Genomic DNA, 27,946 nt, shown 5'->3' on the forward strand with positions numbered 1-27,946 from the left:
AATGAGCTGTTGAAAGTGACTTTTGGAATTCAACGTCCTTTTTTTTCCATCAGTTTTGTAACTTCAAGTGACAAGAACAAAGGCGATAATGTTTATCACTATTTCATAAATAGAAACTGAAATGTAGCTTGTTTAAGAGAGTTGCCATGAAGTGACAGACTTGGTACAAAAGAAGAATCTAGTCTTCAGATGATTATATTGAACAATCTTTTTAAGAAATATATTCAACCCCCAAATTCTGCAGACCAGAAAAGACAACATATTCCTAATCTAGTTGTTTGTAAATGTTAATTCATTTATTCAAGATAGATTAGTTGAGCATCTAGTATATTTCAGGTGAAAATCTAGGTACTGTTTATAAAATGGTGAACAAAACAAAGACTCACAGGTATGCCATTTTAGAAAGAGGTGACAGGTATTAAATATATAATTATATATATAAAAACATCAAATTGTATTAGTAATTAGTAAATTAATATTTTTATATGAATGAAAATTAGTAATATAAATATTACTAATTTTTTTTCAGATAATGGTGAGATAATTATCAACTGAGATGATTCAGAAATGCAGCTAGGTAGAGGCTGGACCTGTTATTTAAAGGACATACAAGCTTTTGTCAAGATGGAAAGTCATACCAAATAGGAAAGGAAGCTGCAAAAACAAAGGTAAGGATGTAGACTGCTTTTGGAATTGTGGATTGAATGAATAGGTTAACCTGATTGAAGTGCAAAATTTTAATGGGCATAAGTAGGAAAAAACCTTAAAGAGGTAGAATGGGACCAGATTCTTGAGAACTTGGAATAGCAATCTTAGGAACTAGTAACTTATTCTGCAGGCAAAGGAAGCAATTGCTGGTTTTGAGTATAGGCATAAACTGATAAAAGAAGTTGTGTTTAAGCATTTATAGGGATTTAATGTGATAATATATGTGAGTCACAATCCATAAACTTTGTTTCCACACTGCACCACGCATGTTTCATAGCTCCAGAGCCTCATTAGAGAATGAGCAATGTGTATACACATAGGCCAATACCTTATATTTTAGCATAAGTTTCCTTCCAGATTTATATAGTTTAGCAGACACCTCTTAAGATAAAATATAAAATATCTATGGAAATCATGAATAATTTATAATTTTGTGTAAAAGTTAGATTTGATAGGCCTCAAATGCAATTAAAAAGAAAAGGTTAGAAACATCTTGGTTGCTCTGTTGAATTCCCACTTTAAGCATGTGCCAATTCTAGTTTTTCTTATTGTCTCAAAGCCATGCCAATTTATAAATATTTACCTTTTCAAGGCATTACATTTAATACACATTATTTTGTTTAGACCTCAAATATACCTTTATAATGTATATTTTTATTCTCATTTTATAGGGAAGGAAATAAAATTCATAGGGATGAAGTTGTAAGATGTAAAGTTTCTTTAGGGACAAAAATAAGGAGACATACAATGGTAATTACATAAACCACAAGTTAATATAGCATGTTCTAAGGCAGAAAAAAAGATTCTCAGTTCCCCTAAGTTTTTCCATGCTAACAACAGCTATGGATGAAACTACTAATTCATTTATTTGAAATAGATTAGTTGAGTATCTAATATACCATATAGAACATATAACCATATAGAACATGAGAATGGATGATGGAGGGAGAGGAAGGAGGTAAATAGGTAGGTATATAGATAGGTAATATGTATATCTACCCTATCTAACATATATACATGGATGTACATACATATAGGTTAGAAGCACTGGGTCACATCAGTAGTTATTGACAGAAACTCCTTCCAGTAATATTAGGTTTGTGCAAATAGATTTACATTGTTTTTTTATTATCTTGTTCCTTCAGAAACTTTTTACAGAATCAGATATGCCTTTCTGTACCAGCACGTTGATGTTTACTAGTGAACAACATATAACATGGCTCAGAGACTTTAATTTATGTCATATAGTATGGGGGAAGTAGACAGTTGAGGAATTTAAGACAATAAAATTGGAACAGTAATCATAATAACATCTAGAATTGGCAATTATCTTTAGTTTCCACCCAGATGCAGAATACTTGAGTTTTTTAAAAAGTAATTTTCTAACACAAAATTTTGAATTTTTATGTAAATTTGGAAAAGCATTTAGGTCTTAATTGTTCAGACTATAGCATCAACTCATAATTAAGATATAAGAAAATAAAATATTAAATCATGGAACATAATTATATCCATCTCATTACTTATATCAAGACAAGCCTTATATCTCATAGAAGTTGAGAAACAATATTATAATATATATTTGAATTTGAAAAAATCAATAAACACCTGATTGGATTTTTCACTTTGCTTTTAGGTTGTTATTTTGAAGACGTTGGCTTTAAGAATATAAAGATGTTAATCTCCTTAAAACTTTTTCGGTTCCACTTAAAGTCAAACACCAAGCAAAGAGTCATATGACTTTTAAAGATGAAGGGTTTCCTCACACTTACCTGCTAAAGGGCCTCTTCTTGATGAATAATTCCCTTTGTTATGTTAGACTGTCCCATGGATGGTTTTTTTAAATATTCTGGAAAGCAAAGCAAACAAATAATTTATAAAGTTTGAACTTTGACGCAAACTTGAACCTTCTTAGTAAACTGGTTTAATAAACAAAAAAACACACTTCTGTCCTATTGCCAGCAGACTCTTCCATGACACCTTGGAAACATTACTGATCCTGTCTCTCAGGCATCGTTAATCTCTTTGTTCTCTCATCACTAGGCACTCAGAGCACTATTATCTCCCTCACTTCTTCCCAAATTGGATTCTCAGAGATTATTTCCACTATTTGTGTGTGTAAATTTGGCTCGTGTCTTCTCACCCTCTGTTTAGCTGCCTTATCTTTTTAGACAAAATCTGTTCGCCCTCTTAACTGCTTTGGACATTTCCGGCTATCTTCTTTCACACTCTGGGGCTGTGACTCCCTCCTTTAATTTCCGGTTAACTCACTGTGAGTATTAGTCAACTTAGCATCTGGTTACAGAGCAACCAAGCTATTTTTCTTACAATTATCCTCAAATGCTCTTAAACTTAAAGGCTTAGTGTTTTGGCACAAGTTGAATAGGAATTCTGGATTCTACAGTTATCATGCTTATCTGACACAGCAGCCTCAGATTTGGAGGCCATGGCAAGAGGTTGAGTGGGTGGATACAATGGTGACTAGTTTAATGAGTCACTCATTGAGAGTTTTAGTGCTGAAAACTGCATTCAGAGAAACACACCAGTGGTTCTTAAAGGACATAGGCAAAATCATTTCATAGGTAGAAATCACCTGACCTGAAATTAAAACATCTGCAGCATGCCCTCTCTGTCTCAGGAAATCAAAAAACTTCATAGTATCCCGTGACCAAATAATTAAAAATATAGGTTAGTTTTTAAGTTTAGAACCAGAATATCTTTTCAAGTAAAAACTCAGTTGCTTTGGTGCTAGCTTGTATTACTGGCACTACTTCTCACTTCCGTCTTATCTCCATGCTTTTTGCCATATGAGTTTGCCATTCTTCCCTCAAAGGGGAGCAGCATATTTCCCCACTCTGGCTATGAATTTCATCATGAGACTTGCTTTTGCAAATAGGATGATGTAAAAGTGACAACATGCCAGCTCCAAAAGCTGAGTCCTCAAGATATGTTGTATGTTTCCATTCGCTCTCTTGTCCTTTTGCCGTCACCATAAAATGTACATACCTGGGCTAACCCACTGGTTTCAAAAGAATGATGAAAAATACATGGAATGGAGAAGCCCTTGCTAAGTTGCCCCAGCCAAGCCCAGACTAAATAAGTGTCCCCAGTCAACCTGTAGAAACTAGAGTGAGCTCACACATCGGATAACTCCAGTGGACCAAGCTGATGGTTTCTTTAAGGCCACCAACTTTCCTGTAGTTTGGTATTCCATAATAGCTCTTCAATACATGTTGAATAGAATCATTTTTGAAATAAGCACAGAAATCAGTCACCTACAAGCTTGCCCAAATTCCTACTTCATCAGCGTTACATGGACATATTTTCAACTAGGCATCTCTTAGGAAATGTCCGCAGTCATTATTAACAAAAAGCAAATAGGGTCAGTAACTTTTTATTATGGAATAAAATAACAGATATTTTCTGAAATAATATGAGATCAGCCTGACTTACCCCAAAGTAAATTTATATTTTTGATCACACAGTAATTTATGAATAAAAGTAATTTATAAAATCATGCCTTTGAAACGTTGGCAAAGCTCTAAATTTGTTCCTGAATTTCCAAATGCAGACAGTACATCATGGTGGTTAAGAACAGAATTGCAATAATACAACCAAGGATATAAGCCCAAATGTGCTACATATATTTGTCCTTGGAAAATAACTAAGATTTTCTGAGCTTCAGATTTTTATTGCAGAGGAAGTTAATAATAATAACATTCAATTTTCATATAATGCATACATAGTACTTTGTCTAGTGTCTGGAAAATAAAAGTGAGTACTAACATTTTCCAAGAAAGTTTAAGTTACATTCATTAACATTAGTATTTACTATTTTGTATTATATTTTTTAACAAGTAGTTGTTGAAAATACGGCATGAGATGAGTTTGGCTTTAGGTGACAAGAAGATTAGCAAGGAAGTCCTCAAGTTTGAAGAAAGGGCCCAGCTAAAAGAGTCATTGAAAAAGCATGGTCAACAAGGCCTGGTCATGAGATCACGGGAGAGGAATGGATTTCAGGCAGCATCTCATGGGCAGAAGCCCAGAGGAGAAAACAATGTAAATAGAGAATGAAACTCATGCAAACTTTAAGACACTGCATGTCAGTGAGAACAAAAGTTGGTAATTGATTTGTGAAAGACAGTATGTATCAAAAATGTGAATGTGTATCCTTTACCCAACAATTCCATTCAAAGAATTCTTTAAAATAATAGCAATAAATATGTGTGCAAAGATATTTATACCCAAAGATGTTCACTGATGCACTGCTGATAATAGTGGAAGTAGAAAACTTGTATGTCCATCGAAAAATATATTTAAGTCAATTATTGAATATGAACACTGTACCCATTAAGATACATATATTAAACACATATATTTCATACACTTACATTTTATGAATTGATGTGTGTGTGTGTATGTGCATACGCAAGTACAATGAAATGTTTAAAAGGACAATGACCATCTAGTTTAAAACTGTCTCTGGTTTATAGGTGTTGTGCTTATATTATCATCTTTATAGTGATCTGCATCTATAGTTAAGCTAAAATAATGATCTAAAATTGTTCTGATCACAAAAATATAACAGTAAACCATTTAAGGTATTTCTAAAAGTATTCTTTTAAGAGAGAAGAGTTGGACTTAGATGTAAAAATGGAAAAGCAAGCTTCTAATAATATAATTGGCCTAGTGGATTGGTAACTTTGTAAGGTTGATGATAGGTATATTTGGTGGAAGTAATTGTTTTTAAAGTATATGATTGACAGTATATAGGGAATCAGAGGCTTAACTGTGCTTGTGAGATGTATGTAACTGGATCAGCCACTCTGCCATAGCCTCTGCATGTGACAGAACCCTGTGCACTATGACTCGTTATCTGCAATCCTAGGGAGGAGACGTGTATGTTTGAAGCATAAATTGGTACTTCAAAGAGACTGTTTCAGGGAATAAGTAATATTTTATTTTATTTTTTATTTTTTTGAGACCGAGTCTCACTCTGTCACCCAGGCTAGAGTATAGTGGTGCCATCTCAGCTCACTGCAACCTCTGCCTCCTTGGTTCAAGCTATTCTCCTGCCTCAGCCTCCTGAGTAGCTGGGATTACAGGCACCCGCCAACACATCCAGCTGATTTTTGTATTTTTAGTAGAGATGAGGTTTCACCATGTTGGCTAGGCTGATCTCGAACTCCTGACCTCATGTGATCCACCCACCTTGGCCTCCAAAAGTGCTGGGATTACAGGCATGAGCCACTGTGCCTGGCCAGAAAAAGTAATATTATTGAGGGCATTGAGTGCGCAAAGTACCAAGCTCCATTCATTGTTCACGTATGCCACCTTATTTGTCTTTCTAATAACCCTATGTGATGACTGCTGCCATTCACTAAAATCTTCTTCAGTATCAGGGTTGAACAGAGTGCCTTGGGGAATTATTTCATTTGATCTATACGCCAATCCAATGTGGTAGGTATTCTTTCTTTTATTAAAATTTATTCTTATTTTTATTTGACACATCATAATTGTACTTATTTTTGGGGTACTGTATGATATTTTAATGCAAAGATACCATGTGTCATAATCAAATCAGGTTAATTAGTATATTCATCACCTCAAACATTTATCATCTTAGTGTTGGGAATATTCAAAATTCTATCTTCTAGCTATTTGAAAATATACCAAAAAAAGTTAACTGTAGTCACTATAGTGTTGTTAACTACTGAACACTAGAAATTATTTCTGATATTTAGTTCCAGTTTTGTACCTGCTAACCTGTCTCTTCCTATCCTTAATCTGCTCTACACTTCCCAGCCTCTAGGAACCACTATTCTACCCTCTGCTTTTATGAGATCAACTTTTTAGCTCCCATAGGTGAGATAAAATATGTAGTATTTACCTTTCTGTGCCTGACTTATTTCACTTAACATAATGACCTCCAGTTCCATCCATGTCCTTACATGAATGATAGTATTTCATTCTTTTTATGGCTGAATAATATTCCACTGGATATATATTAATAGACCAGTTTTTTATTCATTCATCCACTGATGAACACTTGGGCTGATTCCATATCTAGGCTATTGTGAATAGTGCAGTAATAAACAGGGATGCAGACATCTTTTTGACATACTGATTTCCTTTGGATATATACCCAGCAGTGGGATTGCTGGATCATAAGGTAATTCTATTTTAGTTTTGTTGAGGAACTTTCACACTGTTTTTTATGGTTGTGCTAATTTACATTCTATCAACAGTGTATAAGAAGTGTTCACATCTTCACCAGTATTTGTTACTCTTTCTCTTTTTAATAATATACATTTTAACAGGTTTAAGATGACTTCTCATTCTGGTTTTGATTTGCATTTCCCTGATGATTAGCAATGTTAAGCATTTGTTCATATATTTTTATGATGTTTGTGTGTCTTCTTTTGAGAAATGTCAATTCAGATTATTTGCATATTTTTAATCAGATTTATTTTTATGTATGTATGTATGTTGCTCTTGAGTTGTTTGAGATTTTTGTATATTATGGGTGATAATCCATTATCAGATGAATAGTTTGGAAATACTTTCATTTATTCTTTAGGCTGTTGCTTAACTTTATTGTTTCCTTTGCTGTGCAGAAGCTTTTCAGTTTGATATAATCTTACATGAGTATTTCTGCTTTGGTTGCTTGTATTTTTGAGATTTTCTCCATAAAATCTCGTGCAGATCAATAATCTGAAGGGTTTCCCCTATGTTTTCTTCTAATAGTTTCATAGTTTCAGATGTTATATTTAAGTCTTTAATTCATTTAAAGCTGATCTTGGCATAAGGTCAGAGATAGGGGTCTAGTTTCATCTTTCTGCTTGTGGATATCTATTTTTCCTAGTACGACTTATTAAGGACACTGTCCTTTCCCCAATTAATGCTCTTAGTGCCTTTGTTGATAATAGCTCTTCAACACACATTGGATAGAATAATTTCTCAAATAAGCACAGAAATCAATTACTTACAAGCTTGCTAATGTTGATAATCAGTTGGCTGTAAATATATGGTTTTATTTCTGGGTTCTCTATTCTGTTCCATTGGTCTATGTGTCTGTTTTTATGCCAGCACTATGCTGTTTGGGTTACTATAGCTTTGTAGTAAATTTTGAAGTCAGGTAGTGTGGTGCCTCCAGCTTTGTTCTTTTTGCTCAGAATTGCTTTGGTTATGTCAATGTCTTTTGTGATATTCTTATTTTGTAAATAAGGAATAAGGGACCCTGTTTGAAGCTAAGTAACTTGCCTGAGGTTGTACAATATTAAATGGCATTGCTGGAATTTGAATCTTTACAGTTTGATAGATAATAAGCTTAGATTTTTATTCACTGATCTCTGCTACCCATCATCAGAGAAATAATTTTTTATATGGAGGTGTCCCAGGGAGAGGTGTCCATCATTGGTTCAAAGTGGAAAACCAATTGAACTTCAGCTGTGACTCAACAGATGGTCTAATTTATTCTGGAGGACCTCCATGTTATTGGTGGTGAATCATTCAGTTACTGCTGATCAAAATCTATTTACCTGAATATAGCCATGTCGCCAGTAACATGTGGTGCTATCTTAAGGGATACAATTTATACTTGTCCCCTCGGGTTCATCTGATCACCTATCTCAAAGCCTTTCACCTTGGCCAGAAGAGGGTTCCTCTCTTTAAAAACTTTCCAGTAATGGTCATTTCAATCTCACACAGTGGTGAGAACAGATTGTCTAAGGCAATAATGGATAAAATCTAATTTTCCAATATTTCTGGGTAAATGAAGTTATCCATAATGTCATTCTATGATCAATATAATTATATTAATATTCAAAAGAAATCTAAAATTTCTTCAGTTTATAAATAAACTAAAGAATATATATACAGTGGCACTATTTACAATAGCAAAGACTTGGAACCAACCCAAATGCCCATCAATGATAGACTGGATAAAGAAAATGTGGCACATATACACCATGGAATACTATGCAGTCATAAAAAAGAATGAGTTAATGTCCTTTGCAGGGACATGGGCGAAGCTGGAAACCATCATTCTCTGCAAACTAACACAGGAACAGAAAACCAAACACCGCATGTTCTCACTCATAAGTGGGAGCTGAACAAGGAGAACACTTGGACACAGGGAGGGAACATCACACACTGGGGCCTTTCGGGGTGTTGGAGGCAAGGGGACAGATAGCATTAGGAGAAATACCTAATGTAGATGATGGGCTGATGGGTGCAGCAAACCACCATGGCACATGTATACCCATGTAACAAACCTGCACGTTCTGCACATGTATCCCAGAACTTAAAGTATAATGTTAAAAAAAGAATATATATATACAGTGAATTTAGACATGAGAATACTTTTTATATAACTTAGACTATACTCATTTAAAAACTCAAACTGTAAATTGGAAGATTTTATGTGGATCTACATTTATTATTTTTTTCTGATCAATAGGAAAATTAAGATCCATGACTCTCTCTCTCTCTGTATATATATATATATTTTGTTGTTGTTGTTGTTGTTTTGTTTTGTTTTTTTTTGAGATGGAATCTTGCTCTGTCGCCCAGGCTGGAGTACAGTGGCACAATCTCGGCTCACTGCAAGCTCCGCCTCCCAGGTTCATGCCGTTCTCCTGCCTCAGCCTCCTGAGTAGTTGGGACTACAGGCGCCCGCCACCACATCTGGCTAATTTTTTGTATTTTTAGTAGAGACAGGGTTTCACCGTGTTAGCCAGGATAGTCTCGATCTCCTGACCTCATGATCCGCCTGCCTCGGCCTCCCAAAGTGCTGGGATTACAGGTGTGAGCCACCGCGCCCAGCCGTGACAATATTTTAAATTATTCATTCTAAGTTTTAATGAAACGGAGGAAGCCTTAAGTTTTTTCACAATTTTATAAGTTAGTTTGTAATTCATGGAGTTAATTTATAGCTCTATGGTTAATATCTCCAAAGCTTATCTAACACAAGTGAGCACATATATACAAGATGAAGTATATGTTTATAAGGAAAAAGTATTGACATCAAGGATAAACGTTCCTCAGACTGAATTGTCCCCATTGACCAAATTCAAGAATAAAATTCCAAAGAATTGAGGAAACTACCCATGAGAGACTCTGTTTAACAGGCACATTACTGAATTCATCTGTAAAACATATGAACATAATTGTATCTATTTATAAGAACAAAGCTTCAATTTGAGGAAGTGATCAGGTTTTGAAAAATATCCCCTAAATCACCCCCTTATTTCATAACTAGAATGAAATGACAAGACTGAAGCTGGGGGAAAAAAAAGAAAAAAAAGAAAAACAACAAAACTAAAGCTCTATGTTCATCAAAATTAATATGGTAAACCCATGTCATTTTTGTAAACAATAAACTTCAAAGTATTGGTGGCTTTTTCCTTCATATGTTACTGCTTACAGTATTTTTCAATTAGGGACAATTTGTTACAAGCAAGGCAAAAACACTGGCAGTATGACTCACATACAATGGCTAAAAATATAATTAGATTTGTTTGGCATCTAATTTGGGGCTATTTTAATTCAAATATTAAAAACGTAAATGAAAGTTATGTTTTGGAGTGAGATTGAGTTTAGCATATTGGACTTTGGAAATCTTATTTCTATGAACTACATGGCAATATGAGAAATTCCGTGGCAGGTTTTGTGTGCATTCAAAAAGAGTTCAGCATATGTTCCCAAATAAATGAGACTTATTTTCTGCAATATATTTTAATTATTTACATCATAACAAAGTATCATAAAGATGGCCCAGTAAATGAAAATAAAGAGCTATTTTCCTGGATTCAAGAAAAGAGATTTGAATGATTAATGCTGTTGCTTTAAATGCTTTTAGATCAATAAAAATGTACATTGTCCCAGGTGTACTGGAAAACTCAAAAGAAGGATAAACATGAATAATTCCTATGATATGTTCACAATCTAGTTTGATAGCATAATTAAAATGAACAAAATCCTCATGCACAGCAATTCAGTAGAACTATCACAGAAGTTCTTTTGTGTGATATGGGTTACAGGAAAACTCTGAGTACTATTCAGAGGAGGTGATGGTTTTCTGAAATGGAATTTATGAGCACATCTTGAGTAGGCAGTGGAAGGGTGAGGACACTGATGGAGATTATGAATAAATTCAAGAAAAGTGAATGGAGTTAGCATAGGTATTAGGTTTCTATTGATGTGATGAAAAATTAACAGAAAGTTAAAAAGTTAGTGGCTGAAAGCAACATAAATTTATTATATTACAGTTCTATAGGTCAGAAGTCTGCAACTTTAACTAAAATCAAGGAGTCAGCAGGGCTGAGTTCCTCACTGGAAACCCTAGTGGAGAATCCGTTTCACTTCTATTTCCAGTTTCCAAAGGCCTCTCTCTGGTCCATGCACAAAAACCCTTAACTTTCAGAGTCAGCAACAGGGAGTTGAATGTTTCTCATGCAGTCATCTCCCTTTGACCACTGCTGGGAAAGGTTCTCTGCTTAAGGAACTCATGCGATTAGACAGGCTTTACCTGGATAATGCAGCATAATCTCTTCATCTCCAAGGACTTTACCTTAATCAAACCAGCAAAACTCCTTTTGCCATGTAAGGCAACATATTTACAGCTTCTGAGATTAGAACATGGACATCTCTGGGAACCATCGTTATTGCCTACCAGATCCTACATATAGGATGGAATAATTTTCCTTTCTTTCGTTCTTGGAGTTTTCCATATTTTAAAATATTGCCCTTTACATTTTATATTAAGCTAAACTCTACTCAATAAAGAGAGGGTGATTCTAATTTGGGTGTGGAGATTGGAGGAATGGTCATGGTGGGGAGAAAAATAAAGACCTTGCTTTTAATTGTTTTCTGATTTGTAGCAGGTCAGTCATGGTGTTAGCCTAAAAAATTTAAGCCCATTTTCATAAAAGTATTCTAACTTGAAATTCCAACCTCATCCATATAATAATACACATTGACCTTGTTGGTCATGGTTTACAGATGGGAAAACAGGTGGACTGCTCTTGTTTTGTCCCCAGTCATCCAAATTACTTCAAGAATGAGGACTAATGTCTTCTGCAAAACAGTCTAAGTCAAGATCTCTGGCCTTCAGACATCAAAACATACAGAAACCTAAATGTTTAACAAATTACTAAAGTACTCGATTTCTGCCCATCACCCTCTCTCCTATCCCTTTGGTCACACCTCCACATAGAATTCCACTATTTGATCTTCTATTTGGGCTACATTTGGGCTCATCCTTCTATATGCTATGGTATGTAAAGCCAATCATGTCCAATATGGCCTAGTCTTTTTTGTCCAAGCCCAAATCTTGATAGAAGAGACTAAGAACAACATTCCTAACACGCAATAGTTTTGTCTTGAACCTCAGTAGCAAATACAGTTGATTGGATATTTTGAGGTCATTCTATGAAGAGTCTTAAATTTGGGGCAGATAATTTTGCCTTGATGAAGTAATTCATCAAGAATAAGAAAGTTTGAGGACTTACTTGATATTTTTAAACATTTACTTAAGTATGCATGTAAAAGAACAAGAATTGGGTAGTTGAGGGTAAGAGCCCAGGTGTGAGGTTTGTGTAGTAGTTGAGGCAATCAAGATTATGACAATTTCAAGAAGGACTGGCTTCATTCAGAAAGTTGTAAAAATTTTTAAAGTGGCACTTCTCCTTTCAAAATACATATGCCATTTTTTCTTTTCTTTTTGAGATGGAGTCTCGCTCTGTCACCCAGACTAGAGTGCAGTGGCATGACCTCGCCTCACTGCAAACTCTGCCTCCTGGGTTCAAACAATTCTGCTGCCTCAGCCTCCCTAGTAGCTGGGATTACAGGTGCCTGCCGCCACCACCAACTAATTTTTGTATTTTAGTAGAGATGGGGTTTCACCATGTTGGCCAAGATGGTCTGAAACTCCTGATCTCAAGCAATCCACCTACTTCGGCCTCCCAAACTACTGGGGTTACAGGCGTGAGCCACTGTGCCAGCCCTCATATGCTATTTTTATGTAAATGATATATTTTAGATACTAGTTTTTTATGTATGTCTCTGTGGGTGCCTACATGAAAAAAAATCAGAGATTGAATGAGTGATAATTTTACCATTTTAGATCCTGTTTGAAATTCAAATCACAATCAGTTTTTAAAGTTGTGTATGAATTGGCCTGGCACAGTGGCTCACGCCTGTAATCCCAGTGCTTTGGGAGGCCAAGGCGGGCGGATCATGAGGTCAGGAGATCGAGACCCTCCTTGCTAACACTGTGAAACCCTGTCTCTACTAAAAATCCAAAAAAAAAAAAAAAAAATAGCCAGGCGTGGTGGTGGGTGCCTGTAGTTCCAGCTACTCGGGAGGCTGAGGCAGGAGAATTGCTTGAACCCAGGTGGCTGAGCTTGTAGTGAGCCAAGATCATGCCACTGCACTCCAGCCTGGGTGACAGAGCGAGACTCCATCTCCAAATCAAAACAAAACAAAACAAAAGTTGTGTATGGATTTCCCATATCATAGAAGCTAACTTGTGTTTAGAAAATGGATTCTAGATTACAATAAACATAATACTGGATTTTTTTCCTTGTAATAGGTACGTGTAAAGGTAACTGGAATCACTTACTGGAATAACTCTCAAACATTTATGTCATTATTCATTTTTAAAAAATTCTATCTAAAGTTTTAGCCTAAGAAGATATGAATAAAAAAGAAACAACAAAGAAACCTTCTTCTACATTGCAAGCTATTAATTTTAATAATGAACTGGAGAAAACCAAGTTACTTTGTAATATATATTTAAGAAATTGAAAAATAATGAATGATAGAGTGTACTAAGCCAATGAACTTCTGTACTAAAGAATATTACATAATTTGGATAAGTATAATGGAATATTCTGACTAATAACTAACTTTATCAGATAGAATATTTAAAAAATGGAGGTATTGATTATGAAAACAAAGTATAAAAACTGTTATCTTTAAATACAAAGGAACTTCCAAAGTACAGTAAATTTGAAAAAAAATTCTAGTTTACTTGCAACAGGATACTGCAATATTAACTTTTTCTTAAATTCACTTTCAACATTTTACTTCAAAATTACAGCTATAGCAAATTTACACAAGTGAAAGTAAGAATTTAATCACTGATGCAGATAATTCCAGCCCTTCACTAACCTAAGAAGGCATCTAATTATAATTTATTCAAAGGAGCTATTACTGTGATCAAATAGAACAGATTGGCATCCAAATTTCTGTGGTGTAAAAGGTATTTTAACCAGTTCATAGAACAAGAAAGTGGAAAAATATCCAATAAGTTATTTCTTCTGTATTATTCAATGCGTTTGTAGAAGTTTGTTGCTACCATAAACAAGATTAAAAGATCTCTACATCTAAACCAGTCATAATGAGAAATTTGGAGAGAAAACTTTCAGAAATTACCTCCTTACTTACCTTACGTATTAAGCTCTTTACACTTAAAAAATACATTTGTAAGCACTTAATATTAGACATGATCATGAATTATTTAAGAGACAGGTATCTCCTTTTTCCTGAGCCTCACAGAGATTTGGCTAAACACAAGTTCACTGCCTTCCATGTCAGTCAATTTAGAATATTTGGAAACCTCATTAATCATTTGTTGGACGGTACTTCTAGGACACGACTGTCTCAATTACAAAGAGGGACATATGAAAGTTAATGAGTCCTTTAAATAACTCATTGGTTCCTTGTTCCATTTATTTTTGCGAAGATATTAGAGCAGGGATCACTTTTTTATGACATTGGGAAATTAAAAATAATAATCATCTGTAGTTGTCATATTATTTTGATTTTGTTAAATGTGTTACATTTTATTTTAGGTCTGTGTGTTACAGCGTCCTAAACATAGAAACTAATTCTACTATTGTGGCTTCTGAAGAGTAGGAAAGAGTCAGATTTCTAAAAATTATCATATGTAAGAACAGAAATAAACATATAAATCTGTTAAAAATATTAGTCAAACAAATTTTTCATTCTGACAGAAAGCAGAATTGTCTAACCATAATTTCCATTAAATAGGGTAACAGAGTATGTTAGTCAGGAAAGGTTTTTTTATATAGTAATCTAAAAAATGTCAGAGACTGAATACAACAAAGGTTTATTTCTCATTCCTACAAGTGCACTGTACACTGTGGACTCCCATGACATCCCCAGGCCAGTATCCTGTGTGCAGTACACAGTGATTCAGGTAGCTTCAATCATGTGACTGTGTCATCTCTTGTCCCAACTTGGCAACAACTTAGAACAAGAGAGATATTGAAGAAACAAAAATGGGCCAAACTTTCCTCCCTTGAAATTTACACTCATGTTCACCATTCTTGAGTACGACTAGTTCTTTGCTCTTCCTAACCTCTGGAGCAAGGAAATGTAGAGGAATAATGTAATATTTAGAGAGCACTATTTGCAGTTGAAAATTGCAGATGAAACAGTCTGCAATTCATCTACAAAGAAACACTCTTAACTACTATCTACATGAGACAATTCAAAGGATTAATCCAGTCCCATCTCCAAGATCACCCAGAACATTGGCTGAGATGTGAGAGCTTCTATATCAGGTTCAGATGTCACTACTTTTGATTAAGACATATAAACTAAAAAGTCAAGTGAAGGGAACATCCACAAAACACACACACACACACACACACACACACACACACACACACACACACACACAAACACTCAATTAAAATGGGGGAACAGACACAGAACAGATACCATTAGAAAAGGGGAAGAGTAAGAGGCATGTAGAAGTCACTAGTCCATAGATGTTTTGGTTCTAGCAAGGAGGCATTGTGAGGGGTGCTGAGCTGATGAGGAGTGCTCCTCCACTGAGCCTAGATTTGTCTTTTGGGAAGCCTTGAGTCCATGGTTGTCTGTGTCTCCTAGCTCCAACTTTAAAGATGCATTTCCTTGCCCATTATACTTGTTGTACCCATCAGAACTGGGTTTTGGGGAATGTCCTCTACTTGGAGTCCAAGGAGTTTTCCCAGTTAACTTCCTGATCATGGAAACTTCTAAATCTGTAACAATCTTTTGTTAATGTGTGATCCAAACTCATCGTTTCATTGCTAGTACAACTTTCAAACACTCAGTAAGCTTTAATTTAAATCTTCATTATGAACCTGGAACATACCCAGCTCTTTCTATCTTCTCCATCTCTATTCTTTTATTCCATTATTCATTCTCTCAATATAACAGGGTTACTAGAAAGTTGTTTGAATTTCCCAGAAGAGCCACACTCTTAATCTGATCTTTGCTCTGAGTTGTTATACCAAATTATTGAGTACCATGTCCGTAACCTATTTTTTGCTTTGATGCGGTTTAATCAATTGGAAATACATTACCAGACACTTATCTGTAAAGACCTTTTCACTCTTACCATTTTTTAGGACTATAAAACAATTATTTTTCCAACACTGAAAAGCTCTGCATTGGACTCTTCTCACCTTTTACAATTCTACTTGCAAACTAGCCAAATCTATTCTGAGCCCATTTCTTTCTTATTATATATTGCCAAATACAGTTAATAGCAGCTCACAAACATGAACATTCTGCTTTTAAACCAAAGTCACATATTTGTCAAGTACATGATCTGCTGCTCACATTATTCTAAGATATTTTATTGTATGAAATGTGTTTCCATTTTTCCAAAGTCACTAATATCAGTTCTCTCTCTGTTTGCTCACTGTGGGATCACTCAACTGATACCAAATATATTGTGTTTATTAAAATAACATCTCACTTCTGGTACTAATTTCTACAAAAACCAAGGTAAGCTGGGTTAGTTAGAAACAAAAAAATGCCCATATCTCAGTGCTCAATGCAACAAAGGCTTATTTCTGATTCATTCCAAATCTGCTACATATTTGGGCACCTCTTTGGGCACTGTTCTTGCAGCAACTCTGTAATCCATAATCCATGCTGTTTCGATGTTTTGGATCCACAACACAAGGCCTCCTAGTAACCACAGCAGGGAGGGAGACAGACTGAAAAATGGTGCCTGAGATTTCACTATTTTAGGCCTGCAAGGAGACACATGATGCTTCCTCCCACACTTTATTCTCCAAAATAGTCATATGGTTTAAAATAATTGTAAGGGTATCTAAGAATGTAGGGGAGAAAAATGGAATATTCAGTTTTATTCTGTGCCACAAGAGAGAACACCCTCCCATATATAATTTTGCCTAAATCTTTGTAAGAATAGTCCTGTAATGTATTTACCTATTTTAAGATAGTAAATAACACTATCAAATAAAAAACAGGCAGTATATTCCAATACTTAAGAGTGCAGGTTCTTTTATAAAGTCAATTATGGGCCTGTAATCCCAGCACTTTGGGAGGCTGAGGTGAGTGGATCACTTGAGGTCAGGAGTTCTACATCAGCCTGGCCAACATGGCGAAACCCTGTCTCTACTAAAAATATAAAAATTAGCCAGGCACAGTGGCATTTGCCTGTAATCCCAGCTACTAGGGAGGCTGAGACAGGAGAAACACTTGAACCCAGGAGGCAGAGGTTGCAGTGAGCCGAGATCGCACCACTGCACTCCAGCCTGGGGGACAGAGCAATGCTCCGTCTCAAAAAAAGAAAATAATAATAATAATACAGTCAATTATAGCTTATTAGCTGTGTGATTTGGGGCCCAGAGAGGTTAAACGAGATAATTTGTATAAACTACCAGACATCTATTCTGTATTTGGTGGATATTAGCTTTAATTTGGAAATGCACACTATTTGTATTTTCTCTTACATAAATATTATTGATATTTAATCCACAGTTTTCTGCTGTATTAAGAATACATTTTAGTAGAACCTTGCCAGAGGTTCTTTTACCACTGCAATAAATAAATAAATAAATAAATAGATAGATAATAAAGCCACACTTGTTTGAAAACTTCAAATTTAATTGGGTTTCCTAGAATTATTTTAAATGCTCTGAAAATTGAAACACATGGTGTGACACCATTCTAAGAAAACTATTAAATTAGTGGAAAAGGGATGGTGAAGGAGAGGTGAAAAGGTTAGGAGAAGCACAGTTTAAATTTAATGGCTCACAATATTTAATTTTGTTTTGGACAAAAACCTAACGGTAATTATGGTTAATTAATAGACACAGATGCCTTCAACATCTTATTTTAATACTTGGCAATAAGATTTCCTGCTTGATTTCTTTTCATTGGAAACTGGTTAAATAATACAGATACAGATAATTCTGCTCTAATCAGAAAATGGGTTTTGACTTTGAATCTGATCCATAGTCTGGCTCTTTTATAGCCATCCTGACTTCTAAAGAAACAGATCTCTTTAAAACCAGAAACTGTTAGAATGTAGACATGGTTGACATATTAAAACTCTACATTTGTTTGATCTTACTAAACAATTTGAGTTTATATCAACAGAAAGAAAGCTCACAGCTGCCACAACAGGCATGTTTACAATCATTTTAATGATACCATTAGATGTTGCTCTTCGGGGCTTGCTAGTCCAGGCTGTTATATAAAAACCATGTGAGATAAGTTTACCACCTGTGCACAATGGAAATAACCTATTCAGATGAACCATTCTAAACACAGATATAGGATAGAAGTCACCTCATTTCCTATGTTAAAATATTGCCTTTAAAAAAGATGCTTAAGGCAGAGAAATACCTGTCCTCTAAACCTATATAAATACACACACACGATAAACAGACTTTTCCTAATCACAAAACATTTGAACTTCAATGCCTCTGGAAAAGTTTCTTAGTTGACAGGTGAGTACTTAGCTCATATAAGAAACATGAGCTTAAGCTTTTGCAAGACATTTACCTGGTTCTTAAGCCGTTTTGGATTCTGATATTCTCGGGGAAGTTGGTAGTTAAGTAACCATAACCATAACCTTTTATACTTCTCTTTAAAGAGGGGTGGAAACTGCTGTATGCTTTTTGAAGACTCAAAGAATTATAGGTTAATTCCTCCTGAATGCATACCGTTTTAAAGCACATGTTCTGTCATTTTTTAGCCTAGGGATTATATGAGTATTCTGTTCATTATACTTAATACCATTATTGAATAAATTCTTTAAAAATTTTTTCAATTTTCACTCTCTTGACTTGCATATACTTTCTATATTTCCAGACAACAAGGCTGTTATTACCAGAATTTATAGTGATATTTTATTCAATTATATATGAATGTGGAATACAAAGGAAAACTGATTATACTTTTTTTTACATGTTTCCTATGTGCCAGAAATTATACTTAGCCCTAGGAACAGAATTATAAATAATAGAAGCACAAATATGTTTTTAGTAGTTTGTAGGTTATTAGAGGAGATATGGTATTTAAGGGACCTTCAGTTTCTTAAAACAAGCCCAGCAGCATTTCTCCTGAAATGTTGTATGATTCTAGGAAAAATTCCTGATTTCCTTAGCTGTTCTCAAGAGCTGTGTAGAAACAAAGCTTCGTTAGTATGATTCTAAGTGATTATAAACAAAAGTGTGACATTTAATTGGAATACTTGCTTACTGTAATGATTATATGTAGCAATCTAGAGTATCGAAATCAAAAGCTGTCCTTGATTATTATAAAGGAACAAATTACCATAAGCAAATTACAAAAAGGAGACCTTACGAGGGGGAAAATAAGTAAAAGGGCCTTATTTCTATGCCTCAGGTTGTAAAAATTTGAAATACTTGTAGGAGAGTTCTTTGCAAGGAAAGCTTTTTCTGTCAGACACAAAATCAAATGAAGTAAAGCATGGTGGGAATTTTCTGGATTAGATAAAAATGGAGTCAAAGTTGATTTAAGCTTTGACCTTCTAGATATATTGGAGTCATCCCACTCATGAAAAATTGCTAAAGTGAATCTACTCTTTCTATGCTTCTCCCCATGTCAACGTGATGTGATCTCTGATTTATCTATCAACTATTTACAGGAAGGAAGATTATTTTGTGAGTCTGAAGTATGTAATGATGCACCCTGAGAGTGCATTTGGCTTTCCTATCTATACGGCTTTTATGGTTTCATTTCCCCTTTTTGATTTTCAAGTATGTAATTGTGTAACTCAACAGTATACACCTGGTTTCTGAGTAGTGTAGTCCACGCTGGTAGGGAAACAATTCACAAATTTCTAAAGTCTTGGTAACATTAATATGTCAAATTTAAAAAACCTGTACAGAGATCCTAAACATACCTGCTAAATACAGATTGGAGATATCCTTCCTATATACAATATAGGATTCATTGTTTTAATTAAGTAATTATAGTTAGAAGCTTTAAAGTAGCCATTGTTGTAGGGAAATACATTAATTATGTACTTGAATGAAAATGTATTTCACTTATATTCCAGCTGCCATACACCAACAACAATTTTCTTTAAAAAGTTTATAAAATTATACAGGACTAGAATGAAGGAGTGTTTACGTTTAAAACTGAACAGATAAAATTGTAATCATCTAAAACTTTTTTTAAACCAAAATTAGACGGAGAGAAAGAGACAGATAAGTGATAGCCTGCAAAATATTTAAAATATATTCAAGGACACTCAAAACTTTATATATTTGGACATTGCCTATGCAAGCTGAGTTGAAAAGAAAGCTATCTAATTTCTTAACACTTTTGACAGTCTTGTTTCCACATGGTGACATATTAAACTCAGTTTGTTATGATTATTTTTTACCAAAATAACAGCCACAAGTATCCTCTGCATAAAATAAAAACTAAATAAATATACAATAAATACATGATTGTGTTTTGGGACACTTTATATTCATAAACCAAGTGCAACCACTGGTTGCCTTGAATGTTCCATTAAGACTTGTAAAATTTCTTTCCAATCCCAATGCTGTTATGGTAGGAACACTCCTGCACATCTGGCAGTGCAATATTTTTTTTTTTAATTGAAAAAGCTTGTGATATTCAAGAATTATTATTATTATTATTATAGCAGCTGGAAACCATTGCTGGGTCAATTTCAATGTCTTTTAGAATATTAACCCCTTTACTATGATAAATGAAAAATATTTCTGGTCATAAATATAATTTGTGAGAACATTATCTAGATTTTCTTTTGTTTTCTGTTTTTTCCCTGAAGTGCTACTGTGCTACTTGATTCAGTGTATATGGTAATTTTAATGTCACACTTGTCAGTCTAATACAGTCATAAAATCATGCGTAAGATTCTCAAGCCCTCAATAAGTGACAATAAGTACTGTGAACTAAACAACTGAATTAGATTGATACACGTACCTCTAAATGTAGTAGTGCTGATAACAGGATAAAAAGAAGCAAGAAACCAACTATTCTTGCCTTCCAGAGACTCTTATTAAGATTTAGTGAAATATTTTCTCGAACTGTTAACTGAATCATTTTGGGATATAGATAATGTGCTAAAAATAGAGGCTGAACTGCTGGTGAATGAGGAGTTAAAAATCAGAATGGTGGCCTGTGTTTGGTTACTTTTTGAGGCTTTCAGGGGCAATAGTTAAAAGAGAATCATAAAGTTAGACCCGAAATGGTCAGTTTGAAAACAAAGAGAAAAGTACATATGGTTTTGTTAACACAGGCCCTCTCTGCCTGTAGCTTGCAATCCAGGGTTACTAAGGGTCCACCTTCAAAACTTAGAGCTTGGCAGGGTTAGAAAAGTCAACCGTTTGTTTGCGAAGTTGAAGCTTGTATAAATGCTGGCATGGAAACATCAGCCTTATTAGGAGGATTCAAGTGACGTGAACTCCTCAGCACCTTTCATAGGACAAACCTTCTAGCAAAGACTCAATTATAAGCCATGCCTACATATCCTAGCTTAAATATGTGTCAGCAATTGATGTTGGCTATAGATACAAGAGTACAAAATTGATTAAAGGCAAATAGACAAGAACCTAGTAAAATCTGAGGGAAATACACTAGCAACAAAATGCTAAATCTGGCTAGGAAACATATGTGGAAATCCCTGAGCCTCCGTGCTTGCATCAATGTGAAGAGGGATGCTAACACGGTGGATCCTATGGAAGAAGTCTCTTCCCCAGTAACCAGTTTAGATGTGGATGGGAAGGAAAATAGATAGAAAAATACCTCCCTCAGTGATAGAAGTAAATATTTTGGAACAGCAGGAACAGACAGATTGCCTACTCTGGAAATGTACTTCACTTCCAGGACAGGATTTTCTGCTGTTATTATCTAGCAGGGTAAGATATGTGCTCTTAACAGCATTTATTGTGTGTTTGCAATGATTCACTTGAAAAACGTTTTAAAAAATTATCCATTGACAGGCCAGGCATGGTGGCTCACACCTGTGATCTTAGCACTTTGGGAGGTCAAGGTGGGAAGATTGCTGAGTCCAGGAGTTCAAGACCAGCTTGAACAACATGGCAAAACTGCCTTCTCTACAAAAAAATACAAACATTAGCTGGGTGTGATGGTGTATGCCTGTAGTCCCAGCTACTTGGGAGGCTGAGGTGGGAGGATCACCTGAGCCTGGGAGGTAGCCATGATAGTGCCAATATACTCCAGCCTGAGAAACAGAGTGAGACCCTGTCTCAAAAAAAAAAAAATCTATTGAAAAATTTTAGTTTTATATATTTATCGAGTATAATCTTATAATTTTTGAATACAATGTGGCATTATTAAATCAAGCTAACCTTTCCATCACCCCAAATATTTGATGTTTTTGTGATGAGAACATTTGAAATTTACTCTTTTAGTGATATTGAAATGTACAATATTAAATTATTAGAGGTATTCGTCATGCTGTGTAATAGACCTAAAACAAACAAATTTATTCTAATTGATGTTTTACACCTTTGATTATCATCTCCCTATTATTTCCACCCCACCAATCTCTCCTTTCATGAATTTAATTATTTGGATTCTGCATATAAGTGAGAAACTTGTGATATTTGTCTTCTTGTTTGGCTTATTTCACTTAGTATAATGTTCTGCAATTCTATTCATGTTTTTGCAAATGATAAGGTATCTTCCTTGTTTTAGGCTGAATAGTATTCCATTGGGGATATATACCACATTTTCTTTATCTCTCCACCTAGTGATGGTCATCTAGATTGATTCCATACCTTGGCTATTGTGAATAGTGCTGCAATAAACATGGATGTGCAAACATCTATTAGACATACTGATTTTACATCTTTTGGGTGAAAACGCAGAAGTGGCATTGCCGGTAATTGAATTTTTAGTGCTTTTTGGCAACCTTCATACAATTTTCCATAATGCTTTTCCTAATTTACTTTCTCATCAACAGCATCCACATCCTGCTGACACTTATTAACATTCATCTTTTTAATAATAACCATTTTAACAGATGTGAGGTGTTAAATCTTTGTGGTTTCAATTTGCATCTTCTTAATGATTAGGTATATCAAACATCTTTTCTTGAATCTGTTAGCCATTTGCATGTCTTCTTTTGAGAAATGTCTATGTAGGTCCTTTATTAATTTCTTAATCAGATTATTTGTTTTCAGTCTATAGAGTTGTTTGAGCTCCTTATATATTTTGGATACTAATTCCTTATCAGATGTATGACTTGCCAATATTTTCTACCAATCCTTAGGTTGTCTCTTCAACATTGTTAGTTGTTTCCTTTGCTATGCAGAATCATTTTATTTGGATATAATCCCATTTGTCTATTTTTGCTTTTGTTGCCTATGCTTTGGGGGTCAAATCTAAAAACTCATTGCTCAGAGCATTATTGTATAGTTTTTGCCCCTATGTTTTGTTCTAGACATTTTTAAGTTTCATGTTTTATGTTTAAGTATTTAATCAATTTTGAGTGGATTTGTGTATATGGTGTGAGATAAGGGTCCAATTTCATTCCTTTGCATAAGCATATCCAGTTTGCCCAATACCATTTATTGAAGAGTCTTTTTTCCATTGTTTATTCTTGGGAACTTTGTTGAAAATCAATTGACTATAAATGTGTGGAATCCCAAAAATCTGTAATAGCCAAAGCAATCATGAGCAAAAAGAACAAAGCCGGAGGCATCACACTACCTGATTTCAAACTATAGTGCAAAGCAATAGTAATTACAATAGCATGGTACTAGCATAAAAATAGACACATTGGGTAATGGAACAGAATAGAGAGCACAGAAATGAACCCATGCATCTATGATCAATCATTCACTTTTAAAATTACAAATTAAGTTATGGTGTTTCTTCTCCATGATTGTATTAGTTGTGCTGTTCAAGGCAAATGTCTTCTGTTTTAACCATAAATCTCTAAAACATGAGTTGTCATGCCTGTTTTATCAGAGAGTAATACATGCTATTTAGATAATCTTAGAAAGGGTGCCATATTTGATAAACAGATGAGCCCTTGGGGTGGTCCCCCTTGGTAAAGAGGTGTGTATCTTCCATGAAAAATGAGTAAGGTTGTTGAAGAACCAATGGTGGAACTACTGTAGGTACCATTAGTTAGTTTTCCACAATTCATTCCTAACTTTCTTGCCCCAAGACAATTTACAGAACAGCTCATTTTGTAGTCTCTCTTGAAGCTAGAAATTGTCATGTTGCCCAATTCTGGCCAAAGTAATCAAAGAAGAATTTTGCTGAGGACTTGTTCAAATATAATTTGCTGAGAAGAAATAAGCACAAGAAAAGAGCTGGCTGGTGTCACTTTTTCTCTTGGGTTTCTGCCTTAAAAATGTGATTTCTACAGCTATGGAAACTATTTATCACAATATGCAAGAAGGATTAGGAAAAATAGCAGATAAAGAATTAGAAATAAAATAGGTATGCTTGTAGTTTTAATTGCTGGATTATCCATAAAACAATCATCCTTTCGCTGCCTTTTAAGATAAACAATAAATAACATTATAGTGAAAATTTGTTACTTGCAGTTTAAAGTATTTTTAACTTCTATGTGTTGATTGACCATTAATTAATAAACTTTACCTCAGTGCACACCATATGATTTAGAAACTAAGAACTTGCAGACTGTCATGTTGGGAGAGATTTTTATGTAGAATCAATGAGTCATAGCATTCTGTGCCTTGTTTGCTAGTCTTCAAAGAATAGCTCAGGTAAAACTGGGATGTGATTTGTAAAGTACAATTTCTAGAATTCCAGCTGTCTATAGAAGATGGAGGCTCATTTCATATATCTAAACATTAAGTTGCCTTCTGCATCAGTTCTAGCAAAGGGCCCAGTATCAGTATGAGAGTCATAGTCGATGGCTGATTGGAACAACAAATAAATGTTTTAAAACTAAAACCTACAGATTTAATAGATGAAAAGCAATATTCATATACAAGAACATAAGAAAGCATATGTTATTGAAGTTTTGAAAATGATACGAATAGAATTTTCATTGCCAGCAATTAGTAGAAAAAACTGCAATGGATCTTCTGATGAAATACTAATAAAAGAGCTACATAAATTGTAACAAATATATTTTTAAATACCTTTCTGAAGTGGAAATGAATTAAAGCATTCACAAAGGTTAGAAACAGTGAAAGTGAAATCTAGGAATGAGGTGTACTCAAAAGTTAACTTTTACCCTTTGTTAAGGCACCAAGCCCATGGGATCTTAAGTTTCCATTGTGATGGCTATTCGGAGTATAGAGGACATAAGATAAAGCCTTGGACATGCTTAAAGTAAGGGATAAGATAGGAGATTGGTCTATAAAGCTGAGTTTCCAAAAGATTACACCTAAAATAAACCCACAGCAGAAGGAATGGTAAATAAAATTTCTTATGTCACTAGTATTGTATGAGGAGGAAAAAATTATCCTTTGAGAATTTATTACCGTAACATAGTTTTCACGTAGACTTGATCCTCAGCTTTATAGAACTCATTTGGTGGGAGCCCCCAGGCAACTAACTAAACTAACCAAATAACTAAATGCAAAATCTACACTAAAAAATGTTAACTGCAATTCAGAATTCTTATGCATAGATACAAATCAAGAAACCCATAGGAAAAAAAAAAGTACCATGAGTGAAAACTAGCAGAAGTATACTTTCAGAAACATCATATATTAACTATCTTAGAAAATAATTTAAATAAACATGTTTCAGGAAAGTTTAAACATTTGAATGAGGATTGATATGGTTTGGTTCTGTGTCCCCACCCAAATCTCACCTTGAATTGAAATAATCCCCACATGTCAAGGGGGGGACCAGGTGGAGATAATTGAATCATGGGGGGAGATAATTGAATCATGGGGGTGATTTCCCCCATGCTCTTCTCAAGATAGTGTGTGAGTTCTAATGAGTTCTGATGGTTTTATAGAGGGCCTTTTTCCCTGTTTGCTCGGCAATTCTTCCTGCTGCCCTTTGAAGAAGGTGCCTTTCTTCCCTTTCACCTTCTGCCATGATTGTAAGTTTCCTGAGGCCTTCCCAGCCATGCAGTACTGTGAGTCAATTAAACCTCTTTTCTTTATATGTTACCCAGTCTTGATATTTCTTCATAGCAGCATGAGAACAGACTAATACAAGGATCAAGACAGGTAAAAAAATGTATGTACAGATTTAGAAAGAAATCTAGTGGAAGTTTTAGGAATGGAATTAGTACCTGAAGGAAACAATTCATTGCATTAAAGCAGAATCAAGAACTGGAAGACACACTAAAGAAAATATTCAGGAGATAATTCACAAATAGTTAAAAATATCAAATACTGGTTATAAGACATAGAAAGTGAATTAAGGAAGGCTGAATTAAGTGTAATTAAAATTTTAAAAAGAAAGACTAGCAGGAATAGGTGAAAGGCAATAATTGAAAACTAAATATACTTATGAATTTTGAGATATAATTATGAATTATGAAATTGTGAATATAATATACAGAATAAATGTAAAACAGTCAACATTTTATCCTGGAAAAAGATCAAGAAATCAGCAACAGGGTCAATACAAATAAATTCTGAACAAAATATATTATAATATTATAATATGCAATATAATAATAGTACTATAATAGTAACTATAGTCGTATAGTAATGTAAAAAGGTAATAAAGCCTCAGTGACAAAGAGAATGTTTTAGAAGTGGCAAGAAAAGATAGATCTTTTGTAATGAAATGACAATAGGCTGGTATCTCAGCAGCAACAACAGAAGATAGAAGGCACTGTAATAATAAGTTCAATATATTGAAAGAAAATACCTTATAAATTTATAATTTCATGTAAGAACTACTATCTTTCAATAACCAAGTTGAAAGAAAATATTTGTTTTCAGGCAAAAGAACAAAAACGTAAAGAAACTGACTTCCAACTGACCCATTGAACAAACCTCCAAAAATAGTAATAGCTGTAGTTGGAAAACGATTTCTGCTTGAAGCTTTAACATATAAGTAGATAAGAAAAATAATGTTTTTTTCTAACTGTATAATATTTATTTTACTTTCTTATCTCAAAAAAATCACCTAGGACCCATACTCTCATCCTCAGTTTCCTTATCAAGGCAGTATTTACTTCATTAGGTTTATAATATGGATAAATTCTTAGCAAGAAAAATAGTAGATAATAAACAATTGGCATATGTTACACATAATTCTGATGATGTCTTTGTATCAATATCCAATGTAAGCTAACAAAGGTATGTGTTTATTTTTGTTCTGTACCAATCAGAACATAAATGGCAACATGACAATTTATGGCAAAGAAAGCACAAAAATAAAATCTTGATTTACATTTCCATGTTTATAATGAAAGTTGTGAAAGGCATACAAAATCACAATGTTGAAAATTCGGAATTTCAAAAACCTAAGGCTATTGTGTATGCTTATGATATCAAATAATAATCTACTTTATCATGTCTATGACTTTAATTGTCTGGTTCTGATTAAAATTGTGATCTCTAGAGAAAAGTATGTGAAAAGTAGCTGTCAACTGCTCAATAAACATTTACTAAAAATTTATTTTACTTAAAATTATCTTTTGGTGGATAATTGTGAACATTTAATGTTTCTCAAATCTATGCATTGCCAAAACAAAGCAAAACAAAAACCAAAATATATATGTAATAAGCATTATATATATAAAATATATAATATATATTTTACATATATAACATATACATAATATGTATTATATATATTACATATATAACATATACATAATATGTATTATATATAACATGTCTACAATACATGTTATATATATTACATATATTACATATAACATATATACACATAGTGTGCATAGTATAATTTTTTTTAACTTTTATTTTAAGCTCAGAAGTACAAGTGCAGGTTTGTTAACCTAGGTAAA

General features: G+C 34.1%; 1 protein-coding gene across 6 annotated transcripts in view; it reads right to left on the reverse strand.

The window, feature by feature from the left end:
• The window catches only part of SEMA3A (semaphorin 3A), a 553,763-nt gene that overhangs the window by 409,876 nt on the left and 115,941 nt on the right, over positions 1 to 27,946 (reverse strand). For 5 of the 6 annotated variants that reach the window (XM_034964343.3, XM_063606267.1, XM_063606269.1 and 2 more), the window contains one exon: positions 2,481 to 2,557. The gene's annotated coding sequence lies outside the window, so the exon portion shown is untranslated. Of the gene's footprint in view, positions 1 to 2,480; positions 2,558 to 2,653; positions 2,952 to 27,946 lie in introns of those variants that run through there. The other variant, XM_063606270.1, reaches the window with a different exon arrangement.

Source organism: Pan paniscus, chromosome 6 (genome assembly GCF_029289425.2).
Source record: "Pan paniscus chromosome 6, NHGRI_mPanPan1-v2.0_pri, whole genome shotgun sequence".
NCBI lineage: Eukaryota > Metazoa > Chordata > Mammalia > Primates > Hominidae > Pan > Pan paniscus.